At 41.3% G+C, this 14550-nt stretch overlaps 2 protein-coding genes across 6 annotated transcripts in view; one reads left to right on the top strand and one right to left on the bottom strand.

Annotated features, from left to right (window-relative positions):
- Positions 1-1412, bottom strand: part of POU2AF2 (POU class 2 homeobox associating factor 2) — a 490852-nt gene extending 489440 nt beyond the window's left edge. The window contains exon 1 of the mRNA XM_058686716.1: positions 344-1412. The gene's annotated coding sequence lies outside the window, so the exon portion shown is untranslated. The remainder of the gene's footprint in view (positions 1-343) is intronic.
- Positions 1-14550, top strand: part of ARHGAP20 (Rho GTPase activating protein 20) — a 128446-nt gene that overhangs the window by 689 nt on the left and 113207 nt on the right. Inside the window, exon 1 of one of the 5 annotated variants that reach the window (XM_058686710.1) lies at positions 44-392. The exons of 3 other annotated variants lie outside the window; for them this stretch is intronic. The gene's annotated coding sequence lies outside the window, so the exon portion shown is untranslated. Of the gene's footprint in view, positions 1-43; positions 393-539; positions 562-14550 lie in introns of those variants that run through there. One more of the 5 variants, XM_058686712.1, reaches the window with a different exon arrangement.

The raw sequence follows: 14550 nt of genomic DNA, 5'->3' as shown, positions 1-14550 counted from the left end.
CCCACTCCCCGCGCGCGCCCTCCGCGCCGCCACCGCCGCGCGCGAGCCGACCGCCTCGGGGATTTAACGCTCGAGGCTCGCGGCCCGCTGCGTGTGTCCCGGGACGTTCCCGCCTTCCCCGCTCTCACGGCGCCGCCGTCTCCCAAGTCACCCCGAGACCCCCGGGCCCTCAGCGTCTAGAGTCGTAATCGCTCCCGGAGCGGCCCCGCAGCCTCCCTCCCCGCGTCGGTCCGCCGCGGGGTTGGCGGCCCGGCTGCTCTTTCAGTCGGGGCGCGCGGGCCGGCTTTGGGGCACCGCCTGTCCCCCGTCCACCGCCCCCCCCCGAAACCCCCCGGCCGCTCACCGCCAGCAGACGGGTCAGCTTCGAGTCGTCAGGGCCCGCGCTGAGGAAGGTAGGAGGGCGGGCTGCGGCGCTCAGCCCCTCACCTGGACGCTGAGGCGCGGCCGCTGCGCGGGGTTTTGTGGGGTGTTTTTGGAGGGGGGGGGGTCGGTTCCTGCGCCCCGCGCGGAGCTTCCGCCACGGCTCCGGGTCCGTGGAGTGGTTGGTGGTCAGACCCGCAGGTATGGTTGGGATGCTAACGGTCTGCAAAGCGGGGACACGGTGGTTTGGGTCGGCCTGGAACCGGACTGGGTGGGGCCGGAGGGCTGCGGGGAGGGTCGCGGGGGCCGGGCACAGGGGCCTTCGTCCTGCGGGTTCCCCGGGCCGCGGCGGGGCCGGAGTGGGGCCCGGGCGTGGGCGTGGAGTGGCGCGGGGGTGCCCCGCCAGAGCCGGGAGGGGACGCGGGCGACAACTTGTGGCGTTCCGCTCCCGTGCACCCGGCCGCTATGCTGCGTGCCGGTACCGACCCGGCCCGGCGTCTTGGAAAGGTCCCCGGAGCAAGTGCACGTGGCCTCGAGCCCCCGGCCTCTGCTGCAAGGCTCTCCGGGGACTGGATTTAGGGGTGTCTGGCAGCAGCCCTCGCCCTCCTCTCCTTCCCCCTCCCAGGACCTCCTGGTATTTGGCCTTTTATTGCCCTGTGTCTCGGTGGTGCCCTCCCAGCTTCTGTGGAAACACACGGGGATTAGAGGAGATCGCCGAACTCTTCCCAGAGAAATGCCTGGAGGCACTGCATTTATATTAGAGCCTGGAGGGGCTGCTCAGGCCTTCCTTTGGTGCGGATCTCACAGCCTTTCCTGAGTCTGCCCAGCAGGGTCCTGGGTTGGCTGAAGGTCAGTTGAGGAGAGCTGAGGTGGTGCTCCGGAGTATCGTAGGGAATGGGAGCTGCCAAGGACGTTGACCGTGTCGCGGAGCCACCTAGGAGTGCCCATGAACTTGGTGATTTATGTATGGGCTGTAGAGCTGGCCAGCCTTTGATGTATTGAGGCTATGGTTTGTCCTTGTCGCTCTTCCCCTTGCGAGATGAGACACAGGGATAGCGTGTGTGTGTGTGTGTGTGTGTGTGTGTGTGTGTATGTGAGAGAGAGAGAGAGAGAGCGAGAGAGAGAGAGAGAGAGAGAGAGAGGGAATTTACCAGGCTAGCGCCACATTCAGGAAGGTAAGTGAATGTTCAAAGTAATTGACACAGATTTTAAAGCATTTTTTTTTTTATTCTTGCAAACTTAAGGAATTGGGAAAATTCGAAGATTTATATTCCTGGACAGTTGTCTTCCTTTTTTTACTAAGGGAAATTAAGCATACTGGCAAAGGGCTTTGGAGTAGCTTGATCATTTATCAAGTAGTACTTGTTGAAGAAATGAAAGGTTGCCTCCAGTCTTCAGCCATTGTCCTTAAGATGCTGTCCTTCATTATACATCATAATGGGTTGTCACATTACCAGCAGTTTTTTTTCTTCTCTTTTTCTTTATTAACTTAAAGGAAATAGATTTTGCTAACCTGGTCATTCTACAGCTTTTTACTCCCTTTGGGGCAGAAATGAGGTTGAAGAACTGTTTTATTTTGCATTTAATTTTTTTTTTCCAGAAAAGTGCATCTCTGCATATTTTAAATAGTAACAGGCATGCCTTGATTCCAGACCTCCATGTTAGCAATAGAAAGGAATAATAATAATAATAAACATTTCCAAAATGTAGCTCATAGAATCATTGCCATTTATACTGTTGTGGACTCCAGTCTTCATGTAACCCAAATATCCAACGGATTGATCTTTTTTATGTTTCATCTTGCCTTTTTGGTGTTTGGTAGTTTTAGTGAGTCACAAGACTTCTAAAAAAGTCTACTCTGCGGTTGTAGTGTTAATTTCCAAGGCTTGGATCAATGTTGTTTAAATTGACAGTTAAAATCAACATTATAAAACATTAACTAGGAAAATGGTAGCAAGTTAGTAATGATAAGTACAGTTTTGTAGTACTTCTTTTTCTCTTATTTCATACATGTATATGTATTTTGGGTAGTAATGTAAAATGTGTTTTTTTCTAATTTGTCAAAATTTTTAAAGACAAGTTTCTTGGCCAAATCACTGTGGGGAATCAGTTCACCTGGCTTTTCTTTCTAGTTCTATTGCTCTTAATGATCTTGAGGAAATCACTTAACTTGTTTCGTTGTCCTCATTTGTAAAATGGGAATCAAAAGGGTAATGGTGCAGAAACTGCTTTGAAAAGCATATAGATGGAAATTGTATCCATTATTCTATGAAAATAAGGTGATCTTGAATAAGAGCACAAACAAAACAATAGCATCTTGCAAGCTAGTCATCCTGAGAGACTTTTAATCCAGTGTACTGCATTGCCTACAATATGGCTCACATTGCCAGAAATTAACTGTCAAGAAGGCAGTTTCATACAATGTGGTGAAATTTGGAGTGTGTTGACCTAGGTTCAAGTCTCTACTGTGTTGGTACTATCTTTCTGACCTAGGAAAATTACTTAAACTTAACCATCAGTTTCTTATTTGTAAAATGAAAATAACAATAGTTAGTACCTATCTTCTCAAGATTGTTGGGAATATTAAATGTCAAATTGAGTGAATATTGTCATATAATAAGCATTCAGTATTAGCCCTAATTGAAGTTTCTCCCAAATTTGTAGTATACTGTGTGACACTTGTTTAAGCCAAAATCTCGGATTCATTTTTGACTCCTCTCATTTCCTTACTCTACAACAACCTTCAGAAAGGCCAGTCAACTGTTACTTCAAAGCGTTATCTTTAATTTCTCCACCTCACATCTACTGCTGCCGCTGTCGTCCAGGCCAAACCACCACCATCTCTCCCTTCTACCTTTGCAGAAACTCCCTAACCTTGTCTAACATCTTTCTTGTTCTTCCCTGGCCCCATTTCCACTTAGCAGCGCCAGGACTTTAAAAACATAAATTGTATTGCTCGCTTGTTTAAAGTTCTGTACTGGCTTTCCATCATGTTTAGAATAAAATTCAGACTCCTTTTCTTAGCTTTCTCTATTTCTCCCACCTTATCTACCTTTTCTATCTTGTGTATTCTCCAGCCACGTGGAACTTCTTTTTCACACATCAGACCTTCATATTCATTCGTCTTCATTACCTCTGCTTCTGCCACAGGTCTTTGCAATATTGACTTCCTCATGTTGTTCACGTGTTAGGTCCTAGAAGCCTGTTCTGACTGCCTAAGTGGAAGTTCCCTCTCAGTCATTCTGTGTACCTTCTGTTGTTGTTGTTCTGCTTTTTTTTTTTTTTTTTTTTCTTTTTTTTTAGTGTTTATTTTTGAGAGGGGGAGGGGCAGAGAGAGAGAGGGAGACAGAATCTGAAGCAGGCCCTGGGCTCTGCACAGAGCCTGACGTGAAGCGTGAACTCATGGACCACGAAATCATGACCTGAGCTTAAGTCAGAAGCTTAACTGACTGAGCCACCCAGGCACCCCTCTACCTTCTGTTTTATTGTCATCTTAGCATTCATCCTTACCTCTTTGCTTACTTCTTGTTATGTTACCTGATCCCTTCACCAGATTGTGAAAACCATGAGAATAAGGCTCTTACTTGTGTTGTTCAAGGCTGCCTCTCCATTGCTTAGGACAGTGCTACATATTAGGTACTCAATAAACGTTAGTTGGTTTATGTACGACAATGAACAGGACAGATATGGCCCCCGTGTTCAGAGTTTTTTATGTAGACCAGAGTCAGCAAACCTTTTCTTAAGGGGCCAGATAGTAAATAATATAGGTTTGTAGACCGTAAGATATCTATTACAGCCATCCACGTTGCTGTTATAGCAGATAAAGCTGCCATAGACAGTATGTAGTTGAGTGGGTGTAACTGTGTTCCAATAAAGCTCTACTTAGAAAAACAAGTGGTTGGGTCCCTGGTGTATAGTTTGCTGACCCCTGGCTTAGATCATTGCTGTTGATTTTTTCATTGACCCCTGGCTTAGATCATTGCTGTTCAATTTTCTGTGCTGATGAAACTGCTCTTGATCTACGATGTCCAGTTTGATAGCCACCAGCTACATGTGACTGTTGAGCACTTGAAATGTGGCTAGTGCAACTAAAGAACTAAAAAATTTTTAATGGCTTCATTGAGCTATAATTGACATACAATAAACCATACGCATTTAAAGTATATAAATCCATAACCTTTGACATATGTGTATACTTGTGAAACCACCACCACAGTCAAGATAATGAACATATTTATCATCCCCTAACATCTGTGCCCCTTTCTAATTCCTTAGTTTCCTCCCCATTTCTAGGCAACCATTGGTCTGTTTTCTGTCAATACAGATTAATCTTCATTTTCAGTAATTGTATATAAATGAAATCATACTATGTATTTTTTTTAGTGTGGCTTCTTTAATTCAATATAATTATTTGAAGATTCATCCATGTTTTTGCATATGTAAGCAGTTCAGTTCATTGCTGAGTAGTATTCCATCATGTGGAGAAACCAGTTTGTTTATCCCTTTACCTGTTAATAGGTATTTGCGTTGTTTCCACATTTTGGCTATTACAAATAAAGTTGCCGTGAACATTCATGTACAAGTCTTTGTATGGATCTACGCTTTCATTTCCTTTGGGTAAACACTTAGAGGTTGAATGGCTGCATCATATTTTAGGTGTATGTTTAACTTTTTAAGAAACTGTCAGATTGTTTTCCAAAGTGGTTTTACATTCCCACCAACAGTGTATGAGTCTGATTTCTCCACATGTTTACCTACACTTAATTATCTTTTTGATTATAGTCGTCTTAGAAGGTATAATGTAGTATTTCACTATGGTTCTGGTTTTCATTTCCCTAATGACCCATGTTGAGCATCTTTTTATGTGCTTACTTGTCATCCATGTGTTCTTGTTAGTGAAGTGTCTATTCAAATATTTTGCCTAACTTTAATTGGATTTTCAGTTTTCATATTATTGAGTTTTGAGAGTTATTTGTGTATTCTGGACTCAAGTTCTTTGTCAGATATGTGATTCATAAATGCTTTTTTCCTGTCCTGTGGCTGGTCATTTTATTCTTTTAACAGTGTCTTTCAAGGAACTGAGTTCTTAATTTTGATGAAATCCAAATTTGTCATTTTCTTTAATTTTACTTATTTATGATTTATTTGAATTTAAATTCAAGTTGCCACATGAGTCTAGTGGATAATATACTGGAAAGCACAGGTTGAGAGGAAGAGACAAAAACAACAATAATAACAAATTAATAAATGGTGATAACTGTTATTTAAAACAACAAATGCGATGCCAATTTAGACAAACATGGATGTGCGGCTAGGCCACTCTAGAATTAAGGTTTCAGGGAAAGCCTCTTTTAAGTGAGGCTTTACTCTTTTATGAGTGGAAACGAGATGCTGTAAAAAGATTTCAAAAAGTGGGAGCAATTATTTAAAGATCCTGAAGCAGGAAAGAGTCTGATGCATTTCAGGAGCCAGTCTGTAGATGCTGTATTAGAAGCTACTCTCTTTATTTTAATAGCCACATTTATTATTTTAACCTGAAGCAGAATTTCTTACCTGGTTTATCCACCTTTATTCACTAGTCAGATAATTTGATTACTTCTAGAAAGCAAGGATTTTCTGTCACTTAGGCTCTTCAGAAGATACACAATAGATTTGTATAGTAGTTTCTAAAAATATGGTTCTAAAAGATGATAGAAATATATATATGTATATATATACTTACATATATATAATGCTTGTGGGTAATAAATTCTCGATAAAACTCTGTATAAATCTTCTGGGTAATGTATCTTTGAAGATATCTACATTTGGGATAGAGCAGTTTTTATGAAATGAAATGGAAGCACATATTAGAATAATTTTGGTTAGGGATCACTTGTGTCATACTCAAGCACCCTCTTGGGTTTCATGTGTTAATTGAAAGCTTCTTAAATAAGATGGGTGTTGGGATACAGAAGACAGACTTACAGGCGCAGAAAGTCAGTCAAAGCAATAGGATTTTAAAATAGCTCCAACATTTTAAAATGTGGCAGCTGTTGTTGTACACTTCATTCTGTCTTTTCTTTCTGCATTCTCTGGGTCCAGATCTGTTTGTAGCAGCTCGTGGTAGAACACCCACGAGAGCCAACTTTGGCCGTGTGTGTGTGTCTTATGCTGGGGTTTGAATGAAACATCTTGCTGAGTAAGCTCTAGTTTTACTCTGTAATACTGAGAAAATATTGTATTTGTGGTTAAACCAGGATCCTACTGAATCCTCTTCCGGTGTTATTCACAAAGTGAATTCCATAAAATCAGGTACATGAAGTGGTTTCGGCTGAGAGGAGTCTGGAAGTATCAAGATCCGAATTAGATTAATGAAAAATGGCCTCTGTTATCACTGGTGTGAACTCTGAACTTGTGAATGTACTTTGTTTCTTTGTCTGTAAAATGGTGGTGATAATCCATGTCTTGTATATCTCAAGGTTGTTTCTTATGGGTCAAAAGAAGAAAGTATTTTCTGCACTTTTGAAAAAACCGAAGAAGCCAATTAGTATCTTTTAGCGGGTGGAAGGAGGGGTAAAGCAATAAAAAGAGTTTTATTTCATTGAATTTAATACAAGAATATTTACATGCAAATGAGTGAATGCTGTCTTATTGGGCTCAGGCTGCCATAACAAAATGCCATAAATTGGGTAGTTTAAACATCACACATTGATTTCTTACAGTACTGGAGGCTCCAAATTCCCATGAACTCAGTGTCAGCCAATTTAGTTCCTGGTGAGAGTTTACTTTTGGCTTGTGATTGGCCATCTTCTTTCTGTGTCTTCATGGGAAGGGTTGGGGGAATCAGGGAAAGGAAGAGAGAGGAGGATGGAACTAGTTAGTTCTGGTCTCTTCTTATAAGGGCACTAATTTCATCACAGGGGCCTCACTTTCATGACCTCCTTTAAACCTAATCACCTCCCCAAAACCCCACCTCCTAACACCATCACAATGGGAATTAGGGCTTCAACATCTGAATTTGAGGGGGACATGGACATTCAGTCCATAACACTGTCTTTCAAAGGGGTCACCCTTGAAGGTCATAAATGTCAAATAAGATGGAAACTTGAGCAGAAAGATAAGAATTTAATGTTTATAATGTATGGGATAGTAAAAATTTTAAAACCTCTTTATGTGAATGCCTAACTGTATATAATCCACGTCAATGATACGAGGTAAGAATTATTAACCTATTTCTGCAGAAGAAGGAGCTGAGCTCTGCCAAGGCTACATGTAGTAAGCAGCAAAGCTGAAATTGGAACCAGATCTTCAAACTCTATTTCTCTTCCTAACTAGATTATAGGTGCTGTTGTTGTTATTTATAATATTAGATACAGGAGAGAGTAGATCTGAATTCTATGTAACCAGCTGAGAAAAGCACATTTGAGAGGTTTTTATCCTGAGAGGTAACTTCATTCTTTGGGGAGCAGAGTCTGTCTCCAGTTTTTCCATCTACCATTGAATGTTATGTTCACTGCTGCCTTAGGTAAACGTTAGGTAAATGCATTAGTCAGGGTTCTCCAGAGAAACAGACCAATAAAAGTCCCATGATCTGCCATCTGTAAGCAAAAGACCCAGAAAAGTGTAGTTTAATTCACCACTGTCTTTTCCTGAGTCAAGAGGAGGTGAGATGTCCCAGCTTAACAGTGAGGCGGTAAAAAAGGGGCACATTTCTCCTTCCTCCACTCTTTGTTCCATGAAGGCCCTCCGGAGATTGAATGGTGCCCACTCAGTGTGGGGAAGGCAGTGTGCTTTATTGAATCCAATGAGATAAATGGTGATCTCATCCAGAAATAGTTCACAGACATACCTAGACATGTTTAATCTGGGAATCTGTGGACAATCAAGTTGACTGATAAAGTAAATCATCACAATAAATATGAACCAATAGTGACAATCAATGCTACAGTCATTGGTCTGATTACGTTGGAAATGTGTAATTTTTATGCCTTGGTAGCTGTCATTTTCAGAAGTTTTATTTAAGGCACTTGTTGTACTTCCGGAGTTCCTCAGCCAGGCCTATTTGCCACACTGATCTATCAGTCTTGCTCACTGTTGGAAAGCTTGGCATATTCCCCAAACTTCTAGAACTGCAGTTCCAAGTTATGTGTGGGTGCAATGAATTCTGTGCCTCAGATGATTCCACTATGGACAGTAACATGTTTGGGAAACCCAGTTGAAACTCTCTCAATTCAGAAAACATTTTATATCCTGAATCGTTTTTTAAATGTTTATTTAACTTTGAGAGAGAGGGAGCACATGTTAGTAGGGAAGGGGCATAGTGAGAGGAGAGAGAGAGCATGTGTATGAGTAAGGGAGAGAGAGAATCCCAACCAGGCTCCACGCTATCAGCACAGAGCCCGATGCCGGGCGCCATCCCACAGACTGTGGGATCATGATCAAATCCAATGAGTCAAAATCAAGAGTGAGACTCTGAACCTACTGAGCCACCCAGGAGCCCCTTATGTCCTGAATCTTGAGTATAGGAAGACATTCCATATGCTTCCTGGTTATTCCATTTCATACGCTTCCTATAACTATGCTTCTATAGTTGTTTTTATTTAAAATGTGAGCACAGTATTGCAATTTGACATGGCAAAAGAAAAATTATTTTTTTTCTGAATCTAACATTCGTAGTTAGGACAGAATAAATTATGTTTTTATGGAATAAAATTTAGGACAATCTTATTTTTACACATTGATATAAAAAGTAATTACCAATTTAAAGTAAAATAGTCAATCTGGAGAGTTGCAACTTAATGGACTTGAGTATTGACAAGTCACAGATACCTAAATAGTGCAGTTGTTGCTTTCAGTAGTGAAGTGAAGATTGTTGTGAAGCAGTTTCTCACTGTCTGTTTTGTCCCGGGTGTGGTTTGGTGTAATGTGTGTGGACAGAAGGTGGAACATGTTCCGTGGACCAGGAGAGGTGAGACGGCTGATGGCGCCTGCAGAAAATGGGACTTGAGTAACCGAGGTGTCTGAATTCCTTCATAGTTCTTATCTTGCCTCCAGGACTTGGTGGCTGTGCTTCGCAAAGTAAAGATATCTTCTGCCTTAAAAGACCACGTAACAACATAACAAAAATATGTGATTATACAGCTTGCCTTCCTGGAAGTTATCCGTAGCTGAAAATGTACTAGATTTCAATTTAAATTGCCACTAACGTGTTATAAACTACAGTGTCACAAAAATAAGTGGGTATATAGCATCAGGGTTATGTATGTGCATGTATACACACACTCGTGTACATAGTGCTTTGAAGAAATGTATGTACATCACATTACTGTGATCTGTTGCAGTTTCATGACTCATACCTCTCATGTCTCCAGAGCATTTAGCAAAAACCTCTGCTACAGGGTGAATGTTTGTGCCCTTTCTCCAAATTCATGTTGAAGGCTAACCCCCAGCATTAGACGCCGGGGCCTTTGGGAGATAATTAGGTTAGATGAGGTCACGAGGGCAGAACCCTCATGATGGGATTAGTGCCCTACTGAGACCAGAGAGCTTGCTCTCTCTGTGTGTTTCTCTGTCTCCCCATATGAGGTGACAGCTAGAAGACAGCCTTCTACAAATGAGAGAGAGAGGGTCTTCACCAAGAACTGAATCTGCTGGTACCTTGACCTTGGACTTCCCAGCCTCCAAAACTATGAGAAATCGGTGTCTGTTGTTCAGTCCACCAGGTCTATGTTATTTTGTTATATAGTATCCTGAACATCCTGCCTCTAAGATAAACTTTTGTTGAGAGGAACGTCTGCTCTCCCGCTCTTCCTGTTGGTATCTCAAGTGTTCTAGATCACAGGGACTCTGCAGATGCCGGTGTGTGCAGAAAGCCTGCGGGGTGAATGCTCAGTTCAGTAGTAGCAACTGCAGCGGTTTTTCTGAAGCAACCTTGGATGGGGGTGGGGTTCAGCCTTTGTTTACTTATGAAGACTTGGCTACAGTGTGGGAGCTGGAAAGGGAGCAGAGGAAGCTGCCCCCTGTCAGGCACCAATAATGGGGCTTGCAGGCAACGCGGCCCAGTTTATTTTATAATTTTGTTTCAGTCTGATTTTCCTTATCTAGGACAAGTTTAGATTAGAAACATCCGACCAGCAGCAGAAATAGGCCTGTCAGCGCTGTATGTCAGCGCTGTGCTGGGCAGCCTTGACCTAATTTTGACGGACAGCTGTCACATGGCACAACTGAAAGGTAACACCTATTTCTGGATGTTTGGTCACTTGTGTAGGGACTCTGAAAATGGAACATATGTGTGCCCACATCAGCTCACATTTCAGAGATCTGGAAAACCCAGCTGCTCTGTGGCCTTTTGCCTTCCTTGTTTACCTGGGTCCTAATTTACACCTAGGAGAGTGTCTGTATTTTCTCTTCCACCCCTGCATTCGTCTTCTTGAACCTCCGCTTTGGCAATAGTCATTACCTGGTTATTCTCTGTCTGAATCTAGATAGACCTGGGCCTGTTTTCTATTCTCATTTTATACATTCTTGGTTTTTTTGTTTTGTTTTGTTTTTACTATGATGGTTTTTGGACTTGATTACTATACTCTTCCCCTGTGCATGAGAAAAGTCAGAGGAGGCTGTAATGGTAGAGCCAACCATTAGAGCTGTGTGAGATACCCTCAGCCCCTTAGCCTTTGGGCAGGTAGATGGGTACCAGGGCATCCGCAGAACCTCTTTGTTTACCACAGTGTGCCATGGATGTGTAAATAGTATCACATTGTATGGGCCATGATGTGTATGATATATGGAAAAGATGTAGTGAAGCCCTGCCTTATAAGGGGTTATGAGGGAGAGGGCATTGGTGTTTGACCCTGTCTACTCCGGGTTGCTCCCGAAAAGGAATGCGTCGGACCAGAGGTTGAAACTGGTGACTTTGCCACAAAAGAATGTCCAGCCAACTTCAGGGCCCTCACTGATACTCCAGAAGCCCTATGGGTCCGGGGGAGGCAGAGGAACAAAGAACAATGTGTAAGGGGAGTCCTACCGTCCTTGTATTTATGTATGTGGAGTACGTATGCACTCTAAAGCACTCCTCTGTATGTTACAGTGTCACATCACAGTGCTTTCCAGTCAGAGGTCTCGCACATAGAATCTTATTCTGTTCTTTGTGGTAGGTGGGACAGTTATGTCATCTTACAGAGAAGACTCAGAGGTTAAGTGCTAGAAACAGGGTGCAGAATTTAGGTCCAGTGCCTCCTAACTCAGAGCCCATTCTTCTACATTACATAGATTCTCATGTTTATTGTTTTATTTCAAAGTGGTTGTCTCCTAGAAAGAAGAAATATAGCCAAAAGTAAAAACATTACTTAATCTCTGAAAAGAGCTTCTATTCTTGTACAACAGTCTACCGTGATGACATTTGTTTTAATCAAATGCTCACATTGGTTCTGGGTAGGATGATTATGAGTAAATAGAAAGTCATTCACATCACAGACCAGACTGCCAGTAGCGAGAAGCTTCAGCTCACCCAGCGGTCAAAACATGGTTGTAATACTAGGACCTAGAAGCAAGGCAGAAGGTTAAAATTAATGTTCTTGTTTCCTTGCAGAGCCAGGGTCTTTGAGGTATGTCTCCACAAATTAAAAGCTGCCTGTGTGTTGGGAAGACCAGAAAGAAACTGTTTATTGCTTGCAAAATTGTACAGACCATTCACAAAAGGATTAGCTTTGTCAAATTCGAATAAGCTAATTTGTAAACTTGATTTTTTTTTTCTAGCCTTGAAACTTAAATTCATCAAAAGCTTTCCTCAAAGCCCTTGTTTTGATGCTATGGTCATTTTAAATGTTTGAAAGCGACTTCACATTTGACTTAAATTCAGTGGAAATGCTTGGATTTTTTCGTTATAAAAGTGACTGTCACAGAAGAAAGTATGAAAACTTGCAGTTTATCTGACTTAAATCTTTCATCCTGCTCCTTTCTTTTGAAAGGCATTCTTTTCCTGTAATCTCTGTGAGAACTAAGGATGACCAGATTCGGAGTGATTTAGAGGTCCAAAACTCATACGGTATCTCTTGGTTGATATGAAGTTAAACTTCAAGTGAGGGACTACATGCAGGTTTTTATGTAAACAGTGTTTTCTGAGTTGTTGAAAATAAAAGAACAGAACTTTTTTTCTTCAGTTACCTGTTTACAATTTCATTTTCCTACATAGACATGCTTGTATTACCACCTTGAACTCTCATGCAGGCAGTGTTAAGTCGCTGACTTCAGATACTGCTACTGAAATTTTACTGCATGAAAATAGTGAGTAAGGCTAGGGCACCATGGAGGGGAGGGGAGAGGAGGGGGGGAGGGCCAGTGGCAAACCCCAGTAGACAGGTGGGCATACTCCTCAGATCTCTGAGGAATTCAAATGGAGAGCCACTCAAACAGTTGGTACAAAAACATGTTGAACAAAATGCAAACAATTTTCATTTTCTTATATGCTACTACGGATGATTCTTATACAAATAAAGAAAATTATGGCTCTTGGTTGTGAACCAGTTTGCTGGGATGGAACCCAGTGTTTTAGTAGTTTGTTATTTAGCTCTTTTTTTTTCTTTTTCATAGTTTTATTGAGCTATAATTCGCATACCATACAGTTCACTCATTTAAAGTATATGATTCAGTGGCTTTTAGTCTATTGCAAGAATTGTGAATCCATTGTTACAGTCAGTTTCAGGACATTTTCATTACCCCAAAAAGGAACACCACGCCCCTTCATCATCACATCCCAGTCACCTTATGTCCCCAAACTCTGGGCAACCGCTAATCTACTTTAAGTATGTAGATTTGTTTATTCTGGATTTTTCATATAAATGGGGTCATATGATACATGGTCCTTTGGGACCTGACTTTTAATTAGCATAATGTTTTTAAGATTCATTCATGTTGTTACACATGTCAGTACATCTTTTATTGCCAAGTAATATTCCATTATATGGATATACCACATCGTGTTTATTCATTCATCAGTTGTTGGACACTGGGGTTGTTTCCACTTTTTAACCGTTATAAATGATGCTGCTGTGAAGATTCATGTGCACGTTTTGTGTGGATTTGTTTTCATTTTTCTTGAGTATGTACCTGGAGGAATAGCAGGATCATATGGTAACTCTGTGTTTAGCCATTTGCAGAACCTCTGAACTATTTTCCAAAGTGACGGCACCATTTTACATTCCCACCAGCATTTTATGAGAGTTCAATTTATCCACATCTTCAGTAGCACTTCTTATGTCTTTTTTATTACAGCCATCCTAATGAGTATAAAATGATAGTTCATAGTTTTGATTTGCATTTTCCTGATGGCTTATGATGTTGAGCATCTTCTCATATACTTATAGGCCATTTGTGTATCTTCTTTGGAGAACTGCCCATTCATATTGTTTGCCCATTTTAAAATTGGAGTATTTATCTTTATTGAATTGTGGCAATTCAGTAACAATTCTTTATATACAAATCCTTTGTCAAATTTTCTTCCATTCTGTGGGTTTTCTTTTCACTTCCTTAACAGTGGCCTTTGAAGCACAGAAGTTTTTAATCTTGGCAGTGTCCAAGTTATCTGTTCTTTTTCTTTTGGTGTTTGTGCTTTCAGTGTCATATCTAAGAAACCACTGCCCAATCCATAGTCACAAATATTTCTGCCCATGTGTCCTTCTAAAATTTTTTACAATTTCAGCTCTTTTAGATCTTTGATCCATTTTGAGTTAATTTTATATATGGTATGAGGTAAGATCCAACTTAATTCTTTTGCATGTGCATAGCCAGGTGTCTTTGTACCTTTTGTTGGCAGGTAAATAACTTTAATCAGCAGATGTTTACCATGTAGCTCAAAGAGGTATGTCAACAGCACTATGTCAAAAGATGTAGTTTGTGTTGTATAAGGATGGCTCATAACTATACAGCTCACAGCAAATGCTTACATTTGCTTGATGATAGCATTCCAGCAGAGCCCCTTAAAGGTTTATTTGTTTTTCTGTGAGTGTGTATTTAGGGATAGCAATATAGGTATGGAGAATAGTAGGTTTTAAAATTCATATAAAGCTTTCATTTATTGAGTGCATACTTTGTGCCAGGCTTTGTAATAGGCTTGGGGAATGCAGAGATAGACCTACCACAGAGCAGAATTTCAGTAAATAATTGTTGAAGGACAGGAAAAAGTTGGGAAGAGGTTATAATCCCTACCCTTTA

This window comes from Neofelis nebulosa, chromosome 10 (genome assembly GCF_028018385.1).
Source record: "Neofelis nebulosa isolate mNeoNeb1 chromosome 10, mNeoNeb1.pri, whole genome shotgun sequence".
In the NCBI taxonomy this organism is placed as follows: Eukaryota; Metazoa; Chordata; class Mammalia; order Carnivora; family Felidae; genus Neofelis; species Neofelis nebulosa.
This window is presented reverse-complemented; position numbering and strand designations above follow the sequence as displayed.